General features: G+C 49.8%; 1 protein-coding gene and 1 pseudogene across 3 annotated transcripts in view; both read right to left on the minus strand.

The window, feature by feature from the left end:
- LOC308569938 (autophagy-related protein 9A-like) overlaps nt 1–19,630 on the minus strand; it is a 266,030-nt gene that overhangs the window by 28,279 nt on the left and 218,121 nt on the right. The gene's annotated exons all lie outside the window — the stretch shown is intronic.
- Nucleotides 19,118–19,401, minus strand: LOC308569955 (ATP synthase subunit e, mitochondrial pseudogene; annotated as a pseudogene). The gene has a single exon. The product of its transcript is annotated as an ATP synthase subunit e, mitochondrial pseudogene (transcript).

The following is a 19,630-nucleotide window of genomic DNA, read 5'->3' on the forward strand; positions in this document are numbered from 1 at the left end:
CTGCTGAAGTTTCCTGCATTGCTAAGATACAGTGGTGCCTCGCAAGACGAAAATAATCCGTTCCGCGAGTCTCTTCGTCTAGTGGTTTTTTCGTCTTGCAAAGCAACCCTATTAGCGGATTAGCGCTATTCGCGGTTTAGCAGATTAGCGGCTATTAAAGGCTTAGTGGCTAAAAGGCTATTAGCGGCTTAGAAAAAGGGGGGGGGAAGCGGAAAAAAATCTCAAGACTCGCAAGACGTTTTCGTCTTGCGAAGCAAGCCCATAGGGAAATTTGTCTTGCAAAGCAGCTCAAAAACGGAAAACCCTTTCGTCTAGCGGGTTTTCCGTCTTGCGAGGCATTCGTCTTGCGGGGCACCACTGTACTAATTTCATATATGTATGTGTGTGCAAATCTCTCTAGTCCTGTCTTCTGTCTGTCCCTTTATAAATACTCTTTTAAAGAAGCCACAAATATTGTTGTGTGCCCCCCAATCTCCAAGTAATGAGAAGCTCCAAGTCTTGCCCAGAGTTTGGTTTCCTTGGAATGAGTTCCTAGGAACTCCCTGCCACAGGAAGCAGGGACGACTACCAATCTCGATGGCTTTAAAAGAGGATTGTGCTTCTGAATGGCAATCACTGGAAGCCACAAGAGGTGAGAGGGTCTTGAGTTCGAGTCCTATTGGGGCACCTGGTGGGCCCCCCGTGAGAACAGGATGCTGGACTGGATAGACCGCGGTCCTGATCCTGCAGGCTCTTCTCATGTTCTTCTGCTTGTCGGCCCCAGACCCTGTATTTCATGGCAGGGCTCAGCCTAGGATGGTGGGCAGTGATAATGAGAGAGTGGAGGAACTTTGAGCATGCACAGAGCGCTTTCCACAACTGGCTCCACAGACGAGGAGGTCAAGGTGTGTGTATTTACCTCAGAGACACACACCCCTTGCATTTTTCCAGAGCCAAGACCTCGGCTTACGGTTTTACATGTATGCTGTTAAGGACAAAATCTTGGGGTCTGCTACTTAAGCCATCTCCCAACTTTGTCAAGGTCTAGCCCTGCAGGTTCAGAATCGGTCGGGTTCAAGCAAGAGACCTTGGCCAGGTTGAAGAAGCCGAACAACAGTTACAACTCGTAAGCAAGAACAAGGAAGAAGAACTCCGAACAAAAGTTTACATGTTTTTTTAAAGTTCCCACACTTTCCCATAATATATTTCACACAGTGTCATCAAAACATCATAGGTATGTCGCAGAAAAGGTGAGGTGTCTGGCAGAAATCTGAGATCCAGACATGGTCCTGTTTGTTACAACATCTGTCTCACCCTGGCAGAAGAAAGGATTTGCATGTCCTTTTGTCCTCAAAACTTGGTTAACACAGTTGATTGAGGTTGAATCCTGACAAGACAGAAGTACTGTTTCTGGGGGACAGGAGACAGGCGGGTGTGGAGGACTCCCTGGTCCTGAATGGGATAACTGTGCCCCTGAAGGACCAGGTGCGCAGCCTGGGAGTCGTTTTGGACTCACAGCTGTCCATGGAGGCGCAGGTCCATTCTGTGTCCAGGGCGGCTGTCTCCCAGCTCCATCTGGTACGCAGGATGAGACCCTATCTGCCTGCGGACTGTCTCGCCAGAGTGGTGCATGCTCTAGTTATCTCCCGCTTGGACTACTGCAATGCGCTCTACGTGGGGATACCTTTGAAGGTGAACTGGAAACTGCAATTAATCCAGAATGCGGCAGCTAGACTGGTGACTGGGAGCGGCCGCCGAGACCACATAACACCAGTCCTGAAAGACGTACATTGGCTCCCAGTACGTTGCTGAGCACAACTCAAAGTGTTGGTGTTGACCTTTAAAACCCTAAACGGCCTCGGTCCAGTATACTTGAAGGAGCGTCTCCACCCCCATTGTTCTACCCAGACACTGAGGTCCAGCGCCGAGGGCCTTCTGGCAGTTCCCGCACTGCGAGAAGCCAAGTTACAGGGAACCGGGCAGAGGGCCTTCTCGGTGGTGGCGCCCGTCCTGTGGAACGCCCTCCCATCAGATGTCAAAAAGAGCAACAACTACCAGACTTTTAGAAGACATCTGAAGGCAGCCCTCTTTAGGGAAGCTTTTAATGTTTGATGTATTACGGTATTTTAATATTTTGTTGGAAGCTGCCCAGAGTGGCTGGGGAAGCCCAGCCAGATGGGCAGGGTATAAATAATAAATTATTATTATTATTATTGTTTTGCTCTTCCTGGATCTCCTTCCCCTCTGAGGATGAGTTTTCTGTCTGATGGTAACACCAGCTTGCGCAATTGGGGTTTGGGGATCCCCAGTATGTGGTGGTACATCTTGAGAATTACTCTTGTTCCTATTCATGCCCTGAGTCTACATTTCCATGACCTTTTGGTACCATTTGACTATTTTTTGTGAATTTCTGTGTTTCAGAAAGTGGGGTTTCCTTGCCTTATTATGACGTTGGGAGTCCAGTATAGGTTGTCTAATGGAGAGAAATGTACAGTGGCACCTTGGTTCTCAAACGTAATCCATTTCGGAAGTCTGTTCTAAAACCAAAGCATTCTAAAACCATTTCCGCAGTCGCACAATCAATCAATCAATCAATCATAAAATGAAAAACAAGCCACAGACACAAAAATGAAGAAGCCACACAAACAAAACCACAAAAAATAGCAAAAACAAAGGCACCAAAGATCACCTCAGAACACTGCAATCAGAAACGGAAGGCTTTAATTACGATGTGGCTTAAATTTGCTACTTAAGTGTTAAACCTTAATTGCTATGCGGGGGACTCAAATTAACTGTGCAACAGTGAAAATGGAAGCTCGGGAGCACGAGTCAAAGTTCAAAAACTGGAGCACCTATTTCTGGGTTTGCAGCCTTCGGGTTCCGAGTTGTTTGGGAACTCTAAGCTGTTTGAAAACGGAGGTACCACTGCATAGAAATCAGTGGCAGTGTGTGCATGCAATGCGCAGTGAGTGGCGCAAGCTCCTTTGCTCTGGAGGAATGCTGTTGTCAAGTCCTTTCAGCGGCAGCGCAACACGCAAGCTCAGGAGGCCAGCGCTTCTGAGGTGTTGGCAAGCTGTTCATCGGACACAGAGGGGCTCAGGGCATCAGCCCTGCCACGAACTGGCAGGATCTTGAGGAGAGTGCAGCCCCGACTGGTACACATTGGGACAAGCTGAGGATGGAGAAGGGGAGGTCGGGGACTTGGGGGGCACTCAAGGGACACCGGAGGAGGTTGAAGAGGCAGCCAACTGTTCAGGGGGAACAGAGGAGGGGGGCGCATCACCAGAACCAGAGGTGCTGTCATCATCCCCACAAATATGGAGGGCTCTGAGGAAGGGCGCTCTAGGAGGAGGAAGGCAGCCCAGCTCACTAGATCCCCAGGGGAGATCACGGGGCTTCTTAGGACCAGGGGTGGGGACGTTGTGGTCCCTCAGCTGGATGAGTGGAGAGGCACAGGTGCTCAGCTGGAGCAAACTCAGGTACGTCAGTCAAGGTGGGAAGGGGTAAAAGGGAAGCAAGGCAGAGATTCTGTCTCTGCTCACCTTTCTCTTTTGAGGGATCATGACTGCTTTGGGAACTCAGGACTGACTGCAGGTTTTCCAACCCCGAATCTTCTGCAGACTCCTTTAGTACCCTTGGGTGCAGCTCACCAGGCCCTGGAGATTTGAATTAACTTATTTTCCTATCTTGGTCTGCAGCTTCCTCCCTCCCTCCATAATTCATTAAGTCCCATCCAGCTTATTAACATCTATCATTTATGAACTCCCATCCATCTTGGACTCCCTTCTCTTTTGAGTATTTCTGACCATGAGATCTCACCCAGTAGCTCCTTAAGTTTTATGAAATTGGCCTTCTTAAAAGTCCAGAGTGTGTCTGACTACACTCAGTTTCCCCTTGGAGAGCCAGTGTGGTGTAGTGGTTAAGAGCGGTAGTCTCATTATCTGGGAAACCGGGTCCGCGTCTCCGCTCCTCCACATGCATCTGCTGGGTGACCTTGGGCCAGTCACACTTCTCTGAAGTCTCTCAGCCCCACTCACCTCACAGAGTGTTTGTTGTGGGGGAGGAAGGGAAAGGAGAATGTTGGCCGCTTTGAGACTCCTTAAAGGGAGTGAAAGGCGGCACATCAAATCCAAACTACTACTACTACTACTACTACTACTACTACTACTACTACTACTCTTCTTCTTCTTCTTCTTCTTCTTCTTCTTCTTCTTCTTCTTCTTCTTCTTCTTCTTCTTCTTCTTCTTCTTCTTTGTATTCTGAAACCCAGGAGAACAGGATCACTTCCTCCCAAGTTTCCCAGTACTTCCACTTTGTCGATCATTTCCTCCCTGTTGGTGAGGAAAAGGTCCAAGATGGATGATCCCCTTGTTGGTTCTTCCACCTTCTGGGAAATGAAATGGCCAGCGAGGAATTTGTCAGAGGAACTCTGCTCATGGCAGAGTTTGAGTCCCAACAGATACTGGGGTTGTTGAAGTCTTCCATGACTACTGTATCTTTTTCTAATGTGTGGGAATCTTCTATTGCAAGGCATCTTTCAAGTCTTCAGTCTGGCTTGGAGGTCTATAGGAGACCCTCACAGTAAGGTCACTGTTGTATCTCTCTCCTGCAAGTTTAACCATATACACTCCATCTGCTTTCCATGCTCCAGGTCATGGATTTATTCACAAGTGTACACATCCTTTATACATAATGCTACTCCTCCTCCCTTCCAGTTTGGTCTGTTCCTTTTGAGCAGGTCATACCCCTCAATTCCTACATTCCAGTCATGGGTCTCATCCCACCAGGTTTCAGTAATCCCTACGAGGTCATATTTGCCATCTTGTATTAAGAGCTCCAATTCGTCTTGCTTGTTTCCCATACTCTGTGCATTCGTGTAGAGACAACTGAAACCAAGAGTTGTTCCCTCCTGCTGCTTCCTTCCTTCCAGGAGTTTCCTGCCCTTTAGGGGGTTTCTAGTGCACCACTTCAGTTTCCTGTGCATCAGTGAAGCCATTATCTCCAGTGCCTGGTATTCTCCTGTCATTTGTAATATTGCCTCCCTCCCCCTCAAGTTCTAGTTTATTTTATTTTTATAACAATTTTTATTAATTTTCCAGTATCAAATAAATAAATAAATAAATAAATAAATAAATAAATAAATAAATAAATAATATTTTTTTTTTTACATAATACTATGTAACAATTGACGTCCCTCCTTCCCCTTTCACGGTTCATTTTACTTATCATTCCTGCATATTTTGCTATACGCAATCTGTTTCTCCATTTTACATCCTTCAGATATTTACCATACTGCTGAATTTATCTAAATGCTACTAGCGTTTTCAATTATACACAGTTGTTTTCTAAATATTCAGCAAAAATAATAATCCACTTCTCTGAATAAAGATTCTTCGTGCTCTCTTATTCTATAAGTAAAACCTGCTGCTTCCACAAATTCTATCAATCTCACTCATTTTCCATCTTTGGGCTAGCAAAATTCGAGCTGCCATGGTTGTGTACATATTTTTTTCTGACAACTGGAAACTTCAGACTGTACTATTCCTAACAAAAAGCCCTCAGGGGTTTTTTTTTTGGGGGGGGGGAGTTTTTTAAAACTCATTGTAGATTTCCCAATCCTGTCCACCACATGTGAAGAAATGTTCCTTCCATTTCTCTGCATTTCCAACACAGATCTGATCCTACTTTGTACATCTTAACCAACTTACTCAGAGTTAAATACCATCTAGGCATCATTTGCATATAATTCTCTTTCAAACTATAACATTTGGTAAATTTCAAATAGTTCTTCCAGAGTTTCCCCCAGAGGTTTAGGTCTATGTTATGTCCTATATCCATTGCCCAGTAGGTTATTGAAACTTTGACTAACTCGTCTTTTGTTTCCCATCGTAATAATACGTTATACATTTTTGACCATAGTTTATCCTTATTCCATAATAATTCTCTTTCAAACTGTGAGCTTTGATCCAGAAACCCATTTTTAAAATCTCATTTAAACGTATCATATATTTGATGGTACTGTCATCAATCTGTAATTGGGTCCTTACTTCTTGCATTGGTTTCAATCTAAGTTCCCTCTCTGTAAGCTCAAATTCATCTTTTAAAGCTCTCCTGATCAGATTCTCTGAGCAAACACCTTCTTGCCAGCTGCTGTGGGGTGCGGCCCATCTCTTGCCAGAAGCCCTTCCTCAAGGAAGCGGAGACCAGGATCCAAGAAGCGCAAATCCTTCCTGACGAGGCTTACCTGCACATCCAGTGTTTTACCTCAAGTATTTTCCTCTCTCTTTGACAGGAAGGTGTGGATGAAAAGACCAACTGTCTTCCAAGTCACATCTGCTCCCTGCCCAGGGTCTCAGAGACCCTTGCTATGCATTGAAGACTGTGTGTGGCAATACTAGGTAAAGGGACCCATGACGGTTAGGTCCAGTCGTGGCCGACTTTGGGGTTGCGGCGCTCATCTCGCTTTATTGGCCGAGGGAGCTGGTGTACAGCTTCCGGGTCATGTGGCCACCAGGACTAAGCCGCTTCTGGTGAACCAGAGCAGCGCACGGAAACGCCGTTTACCTTCCCGCCAGAGTGGTACCTATTGATCTACTTGCACCTTGACATGCTTTTGAACTGCTAGGTGGGCAGGAGCAGGGCCTGAGCAATGGGAGCTCACCCCGTCGCGGGGATTGGAACCGCTGACCTTCTGATCGGCAAGTCCTAGGCTCTGTGATTTAACCCACAGTGCCACCCGCGTCCCGTGGCAATACTATTTGTGCAGAATAAACACCACGCCATCAAACACAACTGGTCTTCCCTGCTGTTGCTGCTTCTCCTGTTTGTGGTCTGCAAATGACACGTCACTGTTAACAGAATCACAGACTGTGGAGTCCTCTAGGCCACCCGCTCGCAGCGCAGGCATCTCAGCCCAAGCATCCCTGACCGGTGGCCAGCCAACCTCTGCTTAAAAACCTACAAGGAAGGAGAGGCCACTTCCTTCTCAGTCTCTTCCACTGATGATTCCCACAATTTGCCTTGTGTATCCTTTGGGCTGAAATGAACAGAGAGGGGCAAGGCGATGACAATGTAACTCGGCGGCAAGGAAGAGTGAGACAAAGAAATAAAGTCTCTGATTGAAATGGAAACAGCCGCTCAGGCGACCAGTGCAGAGCGGAAGGGAAAATGAGGCCCCCTGACATATTTCCTCGTTACAGGCTCAAATTCTTCTAGAAAGTGACCTATTCTTCCTAGAAGCTGGTGCAAAGAGTACTTTGGAATCCTTCCGTGTTCCAGAACATCCATTAACTTACGACAATAGCTGCTGTTCTATTGTCCTTGAAATTCTCCTCGCCCTGACAGTGCCTGCATTGCATCCCACACCGTCTATCCCTCTGTCATGTTTAATAAAAGTACGTGTCAGGGGTTCAGGAGCAGAGGCACAGGAAAGGGAGGAAACAGAGAGCGAGGGGGAGGAATCCGAAGGAAATATGAGCAATGACAGCGGCCCGAGATCTCCGAGTCTTTCCAGTGAATCGGAAGATTCACAGAAAGGGGCGCCAGTGGTCAGAACAAGGGGGGCGCCTAGGGGGACACACCAGGAAGAAGGGAACAGAGGAGACTCAGAAAGCAGCAGTTGGAAATCGGGACCAGCTTCCCCACCAGAGCACAGTAGGGGGGAGGGGTCACAGGCATCGGGAGCTGGCGGCTCGCCGCAAGAGGGAAGGCAGGAGTTAGGATTGGCCACACCTCCGTCGGGGAGCGAGGAAACGGTCAAGAGGAAGGTCGAAGGCTGCGCGCGCGCGCCAAGTTCAAATGCACAGGAAGGCGGCACAGTAAGCAGTCCGGATAGGGAGCCAGGTCCTAAAGCCCGCCGCAAAGAGGGAGCAGAGTCCGGGGGGTCGGCGTCAGAAGAGTCCAGAAGGAAGAGACCACAGGGGGTAGAGGGACCCAGAGGAGGAGGGAAAGACGGAAGAGGTGGAGTAAGGCTAGAGTATTAAGTTTGTGTACAGGAGGCGGAGACTCAGACGGAGCTTCACCGGTCTAGCTTCTAAGACGTAGAGCTGCACGCTGCGGCTTGAAAATGGAACTTGTAACTCAATAAACACTTTTGTACAGTAATACCGGCTAGCGTGGTCCTCTGTGAGCTGGGACCTGGAAGCAACTCTGACAGTGAGCTCCGTCCCCAGTTGCACCAAAAGCCTCGCAGCGTGAGTGGACGCAGCGAGGGGTGAAGATTGGTGCTTTGCGAGCTCACGAAAGTCGGACGAGATGAATACTGAACAGCAGATAGCAGCCCTGCAAAATGCAGTGTCACATCTAAACACTGAGATAATCGCATCCAGGAAGAGGGAAGAAGAAGCGGCCGCCGCCTACAAGGATCTCCAAGTCAGGTTGGAAGTGCTTACAAAGCAGGGGCAACCGGGACCCAAATCGGAGGGAATTGGGCTGGGGAGAAGAGGAGGCAGCCTGGTATCTCATTTCGATGGGAATTTACAGCAGTACCCCAACTTCCGAGCAGATGTGCAGTTTGCGCTGCAACTGCTGGACAAAGACTTTAGAGATGAGCAAGAGAAGGTGGGGTTTATTCTATCCCATTTGCATGGAGACGCTAAAGCGTGGCTGCGCAATCTGTGGAGAGATAAGGATCCGGCACTCCGAAGTACGGATGCCTTCATTAAAGCGATGGATTCGTGTTTTTTATCAAATATAGACGTTGATATCGCCAGAAAAGAGATACATGGGCTGAAACAAGGGAGGGCCAGTGTGAGGCAGTATCATTCCCGCTTTTTTGCACTGGTCAGTGCACTGGAATGGGACAAAGATTCAGCTCCAGTCAGAGACCTTTTCTGGGAAGGTTTGAACAGTGCAGTAAAGGACGAAATTGCGAGGGGGGAGAGACCCCGGAGCACTCAGGAGATCGTTCAGAGGGCGCTGACGATTGGGGTGCGGCTAGAAGACCGTCCATGGAGCAGGGACGAAGGGCGTGGAGGACGCGAGGCGGCAAGAGCACCTTCCTTCTTTCCCAGGGATGCAGCGCGTGCGCAATCCACGCCTCCGCCAGGAGGAGGAGGGGAACCTATGGAGGTTGGAGGTGCCAGGGCTCAATCAGCAACCAGAGCCCTAGCACCGGGAGCAGTCAAAGCGAAGCCTCCTAGAGGGAACAGGAAGTGCTACCTCTGTGACAGTCCTCAGCACATGGCGAAAGAGTGTCCCCAGAGGCTCCACAAGCACACTGCAGCCTCAGCGACGGTAACAGAAGCAACTCAGCAGAGAGAACCACAGCAGGGAAACGGCGGAGTCTGGCTGGAAACAGAGGCACTGGGGCCCAGCCAGACGAGTCAGTGAAGCAGTCCCCAGAGATTTTGCAGCCCACAGACCCCCTCCCGCCCAAACCAGTGGTGCAGCTCACCGCATCGCTCCAGCTACCCAATGGACTTACAATGGAAGTGCCAATTACCATTGACTCTGGTAGCAACGCGGACTTTATAGGACAGGATTTCATCGAGCAGCACAATATAACGCTACTGCCAGCCACGCTGCCCCTGAAGGTTGTCACGGTGGATGGCAGGGAATTGCTAGGGGGGGCAGGTGGTGCAGCAAACGCCACCGATGGTGATGCAAATTGGCAATCACAGAGAAGTCATCAGCTTTAATGTCACCCAGCTGTCGGACACGCCTATAGTATTGGGCATGAGTTGGCTGGACAGGCATAGTCCAACGTTGGCTTGGTACCAGCGGCAACTAACCTTCGGCTCCTCTTACTGTGCAGAACACTGCATCCTGTCCAGACCGGAGGGGGAAGAAGAGGACGCACAGCTGCAATTGGGCACGCTGCAAGCAGTCCCCCACAAGTACGCAGAATTTTTGGAGGTTTTCTGCGAGAAGGAGGCGGACAAGCTGCCTCCCCACAGGCCCTATGACTGCAAGATTGACCTCCTGCCAGGGGCGACGCTGCCGACAGGGAAACTGTATTCCATGTCTGAAGATGAGATGCAGGAACTCAGGGAGTTCATAGAACATAATTTGGAGCGCGGATTCATCCGGGAGTCCAAGGCAGTGGGGGGCAGTCCCGTATTCTTTGTGAGGAAGAAGGACACGCCCCAGAAAAGACTTGTGGTGGACTATAGGATTTTGAACTCAAAAACCAAGCCCACGGCTTTCCCCATGCCCAAAATCGACGACCTCCTCGCGACGGTGCGCAAGGGACGCGTGTTCACCAAGTTGGATCTACGAGGGGCGTACAACCTGATTCGCATACGGGAGGGTGATGAGTGGAAGACAGCCATGTTCACGCCCCTGGGCACCTACGAATACAGAGTTATGCCTTTTGGATTACAAAATGGTTCCCACTGTTTTCAAGCTTTCATGCATCACGTGTTAGCGGGGCTCCTCTACAAGAAGTGTGTCTGCTTTCTGGACGACATCCTGATATTTTCAGAATCTCAGGAGGTTCACGACAGTGACGTCAAGGAAGTTCTGCAAAGGCTACGGGAGCATAGACTGTACGCCAAGCTAGAGAAGTGCCAGTTTGACGTGAAGGAGGTGGATTTCCTGGGCTACAAATTGTCGGACAAGGGGCTCGCCATGGACAGCGCCAAGGTTCGTGCAGTGTTGGACTGGAAGAGCCCGCGCAGCCGGAAGGAGGTCCAGCGGTTTGTCGGCTTTGCCAACTTCTATCGCAAGTTCATCAAAGGGTTCGCGATGCAGACGGCGGCCATTACCGACACGCTCAGCTCCAAGAAGAAGAAATTCATCTGGACGGAGCAGGCGGAGCAGTCCTTTCGGAAACTCAAGCGTCTCTTCGCGTCCGAAGAGCAGCTACTGCATGTAAATCCTGGCAAACCGATGAGGGTTGAAACAGACGCCTCAGACAGAGCCGTGGGAGCAGTCCTGTTGCAGCAAGACCCGCATGGGGATTGGAGGCCGTGCGCCTTCTACTCCAGGAAGCTCAGAAAGTCGGAGCAGAACTACGCCATCTGGGACAGGGAGTTGATTGCCATTCATGCAGCATTCAAGGCGTGGAGGCACTTCCTGATCGGAGCCAAACACCCAGTGCAGGTCCGCACGGACCATAAGAATCTGGAGTACTGGCGCACGGCGAAGTTCGTGAACCAGAGGCACATACGTTGGGCGGAGTTCTTTGCGGATTTCGACTTCAGGATAGAGTACGTCCCTGGTGACAACAACGTCATGGCGGATGCGCTGTCCAGGAAGCCGCAATACCTCGAGGAGGCGACGCCAGCAGCGGCCAAGCACATTTTCGCACCAGAAGCGTGGGCGTGCGCTTCGGCAACCGTAGACCTGGATGCTGTACGTAGCGCGCGCACGAGCGAAGATGGAGGAGGTGCACAGAGGCACGGCGAAGGGCGACGAGTTCCAGATACGAGAGGGGTTGCTCATCCGCAAAGGGGCCCTCTACGTGCCGGGAGACGACCTCCGCGCCAAGGTACTGCAGCAGTTGCACGACGCACCCACAGCCGGGCACTTTGGCACAGTAAAGACGATAGAATTAGTCGCCAGAGACTTCTGGTGGCCCAAGATGCGGGGGGAGGTAGCGGATTACGTCGCGAGGTGCGACACCTGCCAGTGGGCTAAGCCAGTGCATAAACCGCCGGCGGGACTGCTGGAACCGCTACAAACTCCGCTCGAACCGTGGGAGAGGGTGGCCCTGGACTTTGTCACGGATCTGCCCAGCTCGAGGGGCAAGACAGCAGTGCTAGTGGTGGTGGACTTGTTAACCAAAATGGCACATTTCATTCCGTGTGCGAAGGTGGCCACGGCGGAGCAGACCGCCAAACTGTTCATAGATCACGTGTTCAAGGTTCACGGGCTGCCTCGGTCTATACTGTCCGACCGGGGGCGACAGTTCATCTCGAACTTCTGGCAGAAGCTGATGGGCATCCTGAACGTCAAGATCAACCTAGCGTCGGCGAGACACCCGCAGACCAACGGGCAGGAGGAGCGGGTCAATGCCATCATGCAGCAGTACCTGAGATGTTACGCAAATCAGCAGCCTGCAACGTGGGTGGACTACCTGCCACTCGCCGAGTTCGCTTACAACAACACGAAGCACGTGTCCACCGGGGTGACGCCGTTCTTCGCCAACAATGGGAGGCATCCCAGAACCTTCCCGGGACTAGAGAGAGTGGGGGAGGGGGAGCCACAGGCAGCGGACGCTTTCGCGTCAGAGTTGCAGGAGGTCCACGACCAGCTTCGAAGGCAGTTAGAGCTAGCTAAGCACGCATACAAACTGCAGGCTGACAGACACAGGAGGGTTGGGGAAGAAATACAGGTGGGAGACTGGGTTTGGTTGGCAGCCCAGGCAGTGCCGGCCAGATCGTTAGCGAAAAAGAAGCTCGGACATAAGCAGCTGGGGCCCTACCAAGTCGAGGCACAGGTCAATCCGGTGGCTTTCCGGCTGACACTTCCGGAGGGATCCAGGATGCATCCGGTATTCCATAGATCAGTGCTCACTCCCTACAAGGCACCTCACAGGTTTCAAGAGCCGGGGACGGCACCGAGCCCGCTCAGGGAAAGGACCACGCAGGGGGGGTCGCCAGAGGGGGAGCCCATCAACGAGGTCACAGAGATTTTAGACTCTAGATGGGGGGAAGAGGGAGTAGAATACGTTCTCGCCAGAGAGGGCACCCCAGCCAGTGCCAACAGCTGGGTGCCGGGCTACGCTTTGAAAGACCCTCTACTCAAAGACGAGTTTCATGCCCTTTTCCCACACAGACCCATGCCAGCCGAGTTTTTCGACGACTGGCTTTTCACACCCACGCTTTCCGCCAGCACGTTCCGGGGGTTTGACTCGGACGAGGAGCCGACACTGGGCACACGCTCCCCGGAGGGGTCACCCTCGGGATCTGTCTCGGAACCCTTGTATTGGTGGGATGATCGACCAGAGGAGCAGTGGCGCAGGAAGTGGCTGGAGGGTCCCGGGCGAGCAACGCCTCCAGGAGGGACCGATGACGAGACGGACATGGACGTGTTCGGGGAGGACCTTGGGTTGGAGCACGGCGGCACGGAGATGGAAGCAGAGGAGATCGACGTCGGCGAGTGCAGGGAAGAAGAGCCGGACTTGTCCAGTTGGATGGACGCCACGGGAAACGAACTGTATCCGGCACTTACCCCCGTAACAACGGAGCACCCAACACCCACGCCTGGAGGAGGGGAGGGGGGAAGGGGGGCTTCGAGGGGGGGATGGATGTCAGGGGTTCAGGAGCAGAGGCACAGGAAAGGGAGGAAACAGAGAGCGAGGGGGAGGAATCCGAAGGAAATATGAGCGATGACAGCGGCCCGAGATCTCTGAGTCTTTCCAGTGAATCGGAAGATTCACAGAAAGGGGCGCCAGTGGTCAGAGCAAGGGGGGGGTCTAGGGGGACACCCCAGGAAGAAGGGACCAGAGGGGACTCAGAGAGCAGCAGTTGGAAATCGGGACCAGCTTCCCCACCAGAGCACAGTAGGGGGGAGGGGTCGCAGGCATCGGGAGCTGGCGGCTCGCCGCAAGCGGGAAGGCAGGAGTTAGGATTGGCCACACCTCCATCAGGGAGCGAGGAAACGGTCAAGAGGAAGGTTGAAGGCTGCGCGCGCGCGCCAAGTTCAAATGCACAGGAAGGTGGCACAGTAAGCAGTCCGGATAGGGAGCCAGGTCCTAAAGCCCGCCGCAAAGAGGGAGCAGAGTCCGGGGGGTCGGCGTCAGAAGAGTCCAGGAAGGAAGAGACCACAGGGGGTAGAGGGACCCAGAGGAGGAGGGAAAGACGGAAGAGGTGGAGTAAGGCTAGAGTATTAAGTTGGTGTACAGGAGGCGGAGACTCAGACGGAGCTTCACCGGTCTAGCTTCTAAGACGCAGAGCTGCACGCTGCGGCTTGAAAATGGAACTTGTAACTCAATAAAGACTTTTGTACAGTAATACCGGCTAGCGTCGTCCTCTGTGAGCTGGGACCTGGAAGCAGCTCTGACAGTACAGTAAATCCTCAGCAAATCTGGCTGCTCACCTCTCTCTCTCTTTTTTTAAATGATGTTTATTGAGAATTTTAAAGTTACAAAGAAAGAAGAAAGAAAAGAGAAGAGAAGGAGAAAAAGAGAGAAAGAAGTAGATAAACATAACAATTAAACAATACAGATCAATAAAAACCAAAGTCAAAAAAACAAACAAAAAACCCCACACAATACATCTAAATCAAAAAACAAAAATAAACAAACAATTAAAAAACAAGTCTAATATTCCCAAATCCTTAACTTTCATTAACTTATTTCAACGACCTCCTCACACCTCCCTTTTTTGTATTCTAGTTGTTAATTATCTCAGCAAATCCTTTCCATCTTTCACAATATTCTGTCATTTAAATTACCTTAATCTATTTTAACCTTATCTTACCTAAAAAACCCTAAAACGTAAAACTTATATATACCAAATTCTTTTAACCATAACATATTCTTTCATAATTCTTTTTGACATTTCTGCTAAAGCCAAATAATTTCATTCCAACATTTTTCTAATACTCATTAATTTTACAATACTTTTCTAAATAAATTTTGAAACTTTCTTCCAATCTTCATCCATCGTCTCTTCTTCCTGGTCTTGGGTTTTGTCAGTCCTTTCTCGTCTATCTAATCCATCAACCTGGTGCTCTTATGTCCGAGGCTCTTAAGTCTTTTCCATGTCCCTTCTGCAGGTCTTCTTCTTGTTTATACCTGCCCTTTCCTTTATCTTTTGTTGATCTTTTTCTTAATTTCTTTCCTTTCTCATTGGGGGGTAGGTCTCGGGAGGACTCCAATCCAAAAGTATCTCCATCTCTCCTCAGCAGATCAGCCCATTCCCCACAGTCCCATTCCCCACAGTCAACACTGTAATCCAGAAAGTATTTAAAAGCATGTTTCAAAGTCTTTTCAAAGTTAAGAGCCCTCACAACTCCAGACCCCCCCCCCCCGGTCCACTCCAGATTCGAACTTCAAGAACAGCGGTTTATACTCCTGCAAGGCCTCAGGTCTCTCCATTTGTGTTATTTGAGGTTCAACAACAACCTCCTCCATTTTCTTCTGCCCTTGCACTTGCCCTATCAAAACAGATTCCTGGGCTGGTTCCTGAATGGTTTCTATATGGGTATTTGCCGTTTGTCCAAAGTTTTTAACTGCAGCAGTCATCAAATCCATCTTCTCATGCATCTGCTCCAGCAAGGCACTTGTCTTGCAAAAAGCAAGCACCAAGACTTCTTGTAAACACATTCCCCCCCCCCCAAGGTTAGAGTCTGGTCTCACGATCCTAATCATACAGCTGTGAGGTCCCCAGATCAGCTCCGGCAACAAATTAACAAGCTCCCTCTAGAGGAGACAATTTCTATTTGTATCCATCTTTTAAAAGCAGGACCAACAAGGAAAAATTACTTTCACTTTTCAAATACTTTGTTTCTTTTGATTGCAAGAAGCAACATTGGAATCAATATATTTCTCTTTTTTTTCTTTTTTTAAACTATCTGTCAAAAGACGTTCCGTTCACAGTCGATGAACTTTCCCCATAAATTTCTGTCTCTGACACCCCGTTCCCAGGTTTGAGACGGTGGAAAATTTATCTTTCTTTACTCTCTCTCCTGCAGGCTTAAACAGTCAAAAATCCCCCTCTTTTCTCCTGCTTCCAGGAGGGGTTTTGGTGGTGATGAATGAAGGAAATTTAGAACTTTATATACGACTTTCCAGACTTTAGCTTACAAAATTTTTGCTTCAATCTATTTACAAAAAACGGGAGGCGGACTTCCTGTTTAGAACCTTCCCGTTTCGGTGCCAAATTAAAATATTTCTTAATACTTAATCCAATTTTCCGTTCTACTCACGGGTACTTGTTTAGAGTCCAATTGGCCACAGGAAAAAGTCAGCGCTCTCCGGCAACGGCTGTGCGGCTTCACTCCGTAAAAGTAGCAGTTGATTCAAAACACCGCGCCACTCACCCCACGTCGCTTCGGACCCCCGAAAAAGGGTTTCCCTGCGAGTAGGGGAGCCGCTCCTGGTGTCAACCGAATCCCACGTTCCCAGGCTTCCTCCGCCTGGGATTTTTAAAGGGTCTCCACCTTCGCCACGGCGGCAAGACCCGATTTTCACGGAGCGGATTCCTCTCTGTCAGAGGAACTCCGCCATTGCCGATGGCGCTATCCCAGAAGTCCCTGGCTGCTCACCTCTCATTCTAGGTCCCGTAATTTACAGGCAGATTGAAAAGCACAGGTCCCAATCCTGATCTGTTGGGGATGCCACTTTCTACGTCCCTCTCTTGGGAGGACAGTCCATTCATTGCCACTCTCAGACTCCTGTTCCCTAAGCAGGGACTGGCAGAGAGACTGATGCAAAAGGCTCTCTCTTTTGCCCTGTCATGTTTTCACAAGTGATGCCTTCTGGTGAGTAGGAGAGAAAACCAAGCCTTCAATATTTTGCAGGCCATCCCTTTTGCTTTGACTTTGAAGGGGAATCACAGAAGAGTAGAGTTGGAAGGGATCCCGAGGGTCATCTAGTCCAACCCCACTGCTACACAGGGGCTGCAGCTCTGTTCCTGGAGGCTCAGGTGGCGTCTGCGGCTAGAAGGGCCTTTGGTTCAACAGCTACGGCCATTCCTGGACTGGGAGAGCCTGGCCATGTATTGCTGTTATTGTTTGGTCATTCAGTCGTGTCCGACTCTTCATGACCCTCTGGACCAGAGCACGCCAGGCACTTCTGTCTTCCACTGCCTCCCGCAGTTTGGTCAAACTCATGCTGGTCCCTTCGAGAACACTGTCCCACCATCTCGTCCTCTGTCATCCCCTTCTCCTTGTGCCCTCCATCTTTCCCAACATCAGGGTCTTTTCCAGGGAGTCTTCTCTTCTCATGAGGTGGCCAAAGTCTTGGAGCCTCAGCTTCAAGATCTGTCCTTCCAGTGAGCACTCAGGGCTGATTTCCTTCAGAATGGAGAGGTTTGATCTTCTTGCAATCCATGGGACTCCCAAGAGTCTCCTCCAGCACCATAATTCAAAAGCATCAATTCTTCAGCCATGCATAAGTTGGCTGCAATTGCTGGATTACTGCAATGCGCTCTCCGTGGGGCTGCCCTCGTGCATGAGCCAGAAGCTGCAATCAATGCAGAATGCTGCAGCACAATTGCTGACAGGAGTGAGACCTTGTCAGCATTTAACACCTTCGCTGCTCACAGATCTGCCCTGGTTGCTGATCCGCTTAGCAGACCAAGTTCAAGGTATTACTTGTAGTTAAAACACTCTAAACAACTCGGGACCATTTACCTGTGAGATCACCTGGACCCCCCCCCCTTGCCTGATCTAATCACCATTTATAACTAGGTCTGTGTTTGCCAGAAACCTATGGATAGGTTTCCTGTGCTGTAGAAATCCCAGAGATTTCTGAGGCCCAATTGGGAATGAGAGAGGAGCGATAAATCATCAGTATATATCATTAAGGAGATATTTCCCCCTCTTTTAATTACTGGAGAGGGAGAGTTTGTGTTGGGTAAATATGGCATTAAACCATTAATGTAGAAGTTAAAAAGAGCAGGAGCCAGAATACAAACTCGCTTGGCTCCTTGTGACATTTTAAAAGCATCAGTCGTCCCACCATTGGAACCTACTCTGACCCTCATTTCTGTATTGCTGTACAGTTCTTGGATCAGTTGCAGAAGTCTGCAGTCAATGCTGGCAATTTAACATTTCTTCCACAGTCTGCTTTAATTGATATCGAATGCAGGATAAAGATCAACAAAGGCTACATAAAAAATATTCTTAGTGTTCTTAGTATATTTCCTTATCATACGGTTTGAGGTAAAACATTAAACAATGGCACTGCTTCCTCCTTTGAATTCAATGTGTTCTTCATAATTAATGTTATTGTTTTGCAACCAGTCAGATAAATTTTGAAGGAGATATCATGCATATAGCTTTGAGGTGATGTCTAACAAGCTGATTGGCTGAAATTTTTGTGGATCTTTCCTTTCTTACAAATCGGAGAAATGACCCTCGTTTTCCATGCAGAGGGCATTTGGCCTGTCTTGTTTATGGTGGTAAATAAGCCAGATGGGGGTAAATAAACAGATTGAAACATGCGCCAGCATTTGTACATGTCTGGGCAGGCTTGTCTAAGCAAATGTCTTTTTAGCAGGTGGCAAAAAGAGTCCAGCGAAGACTGCTGCCTGATGTCAAGTGGCAGGGAGTTCCAAAGTGTAGCTGCTGCCTCCCTGAAACATCAGTTTCTTACCAATGTGGAAGGGGTATGAAGTGGCGTCTGAAAAAGTGCTAGTTTTTTCTTTTTTGGATCTGGTACTGGGGTCAGGTTGGTGGCAGGAGTGAGGTTGTATCCCTCCAAAAGTGGCAGTCCGGGCAAAAGGGGGGAAATGCAGAGCTGCTGCGTTGACTCCTTCCATATGGTGGTCTGTCTCCAAGACAAAATCCACACCACCAAAGGGGGCAGCCTGCTTTTGTGAGAATCCACCCCACTCTGAACAAGTCAGGGGGCTTGCGTGGGCCCCCTCTGCCATCTCAGTCTGCCACCGCACTCAGTCTACGTGGGGAAAGGACTTAGGGGTCTTGGTGGACCACAAGCTTCACATGAGTCCACCGTGTGATCCAGCAGCAAAAAAGGTGAATATTAGTCTCCAGAGCAAGGGAAGTAATAGTCTGGCTCTCTTCTGCCTTGGTCAGACCCCACCTGGAGTCCTATGTCCAGTTCTGGGCACCACAATTTAAGAAGGATGGTGGCCAGCTGGAATGTGGGCAGAGGAGGGCAGCCAAGATGATCAGGGGTCTGGAAACCAAGCCTGATGAGGAGCAGTTGAAGGAGCTGGAGATGTCTAGCCTGGAAAAGAGGAGGCTGTGAGGAGATCTGGGAGCCACCTTCCAATATCTTAAGGGATGTCCTGTGGAGGAGGGAGCAAGTTGCAAGAGAGGAGATTCTGACTAAACAGCAGGAAGAACTTTCTGACAGTCAGAGCTGTTGGGCAGTGGAACAGTCTCCTTTGGGAGGTTGTGGGCTCTCCTTCCCCGGAGATTTGAAAGCACAGTTTGAGTGGGCCTCTGCCAGGGATTCTCCCTCCCCCCAGCAACTGTTTATTGATGTAAATAAGTTTGTATTTGACACTTGAGATCAACTACTTCAAAATTTCATACATTGGATATTAAAAGGTGAAGATGAAGATCAGCAGGTTTATTTCAGCACTGAATCGTCCTTAGCGTCTGCCAGAGCTTTTGCAGTTCGTTCCTTCTCCTGACGCTTCTTCTCCTCCTCTGCTTCTGTTCTCCTTTCCTCCTCAGCAATAGGCTTCAAATAGTCCTGTCTTTTCTTTCCACAGACTATCCCAATGAGCAGTGCAGAATACCTGCCGAACTTGATCAGCGGGGAAACCTCCACCGGCAGGATCATCTTGCCTTCTCCTCCTCCGACCGCGAAGGAAGAAGTGACGTCCCTGCCAGGGATTCTTGAGTTGCGATTCCTGCACTGCAGGGGGTTGGACTAGATGACCCTTTGGTTCTGTGACCCTATGATGCTCTTATTCCCTGGGGTCTGCCCTTTCCTAGGAGCCCCCTGAGGAAGGGGACCCTCCACCGTCCTGGGCAAGATCCAAACCATGGGAGAGAGGAGACCCAGCTGCCCTGGGAGGCAACCCTTTTGCTGCTGCCGCTGCTGACCCACCCTGAGGGGGGG

Source organism: Podarcis bocagei, assembly GCF_964188305.1.
Source record: "Podarcis bocagei genome assembly, chromosome: 12".
In the NCBI taxonomy this organism is placed as follows: Eukaryota; Metazoa; Chordata; class Lepidosauria; order Squamata; family Lacertidae; genus Podarcis; species Podarcis bocagei.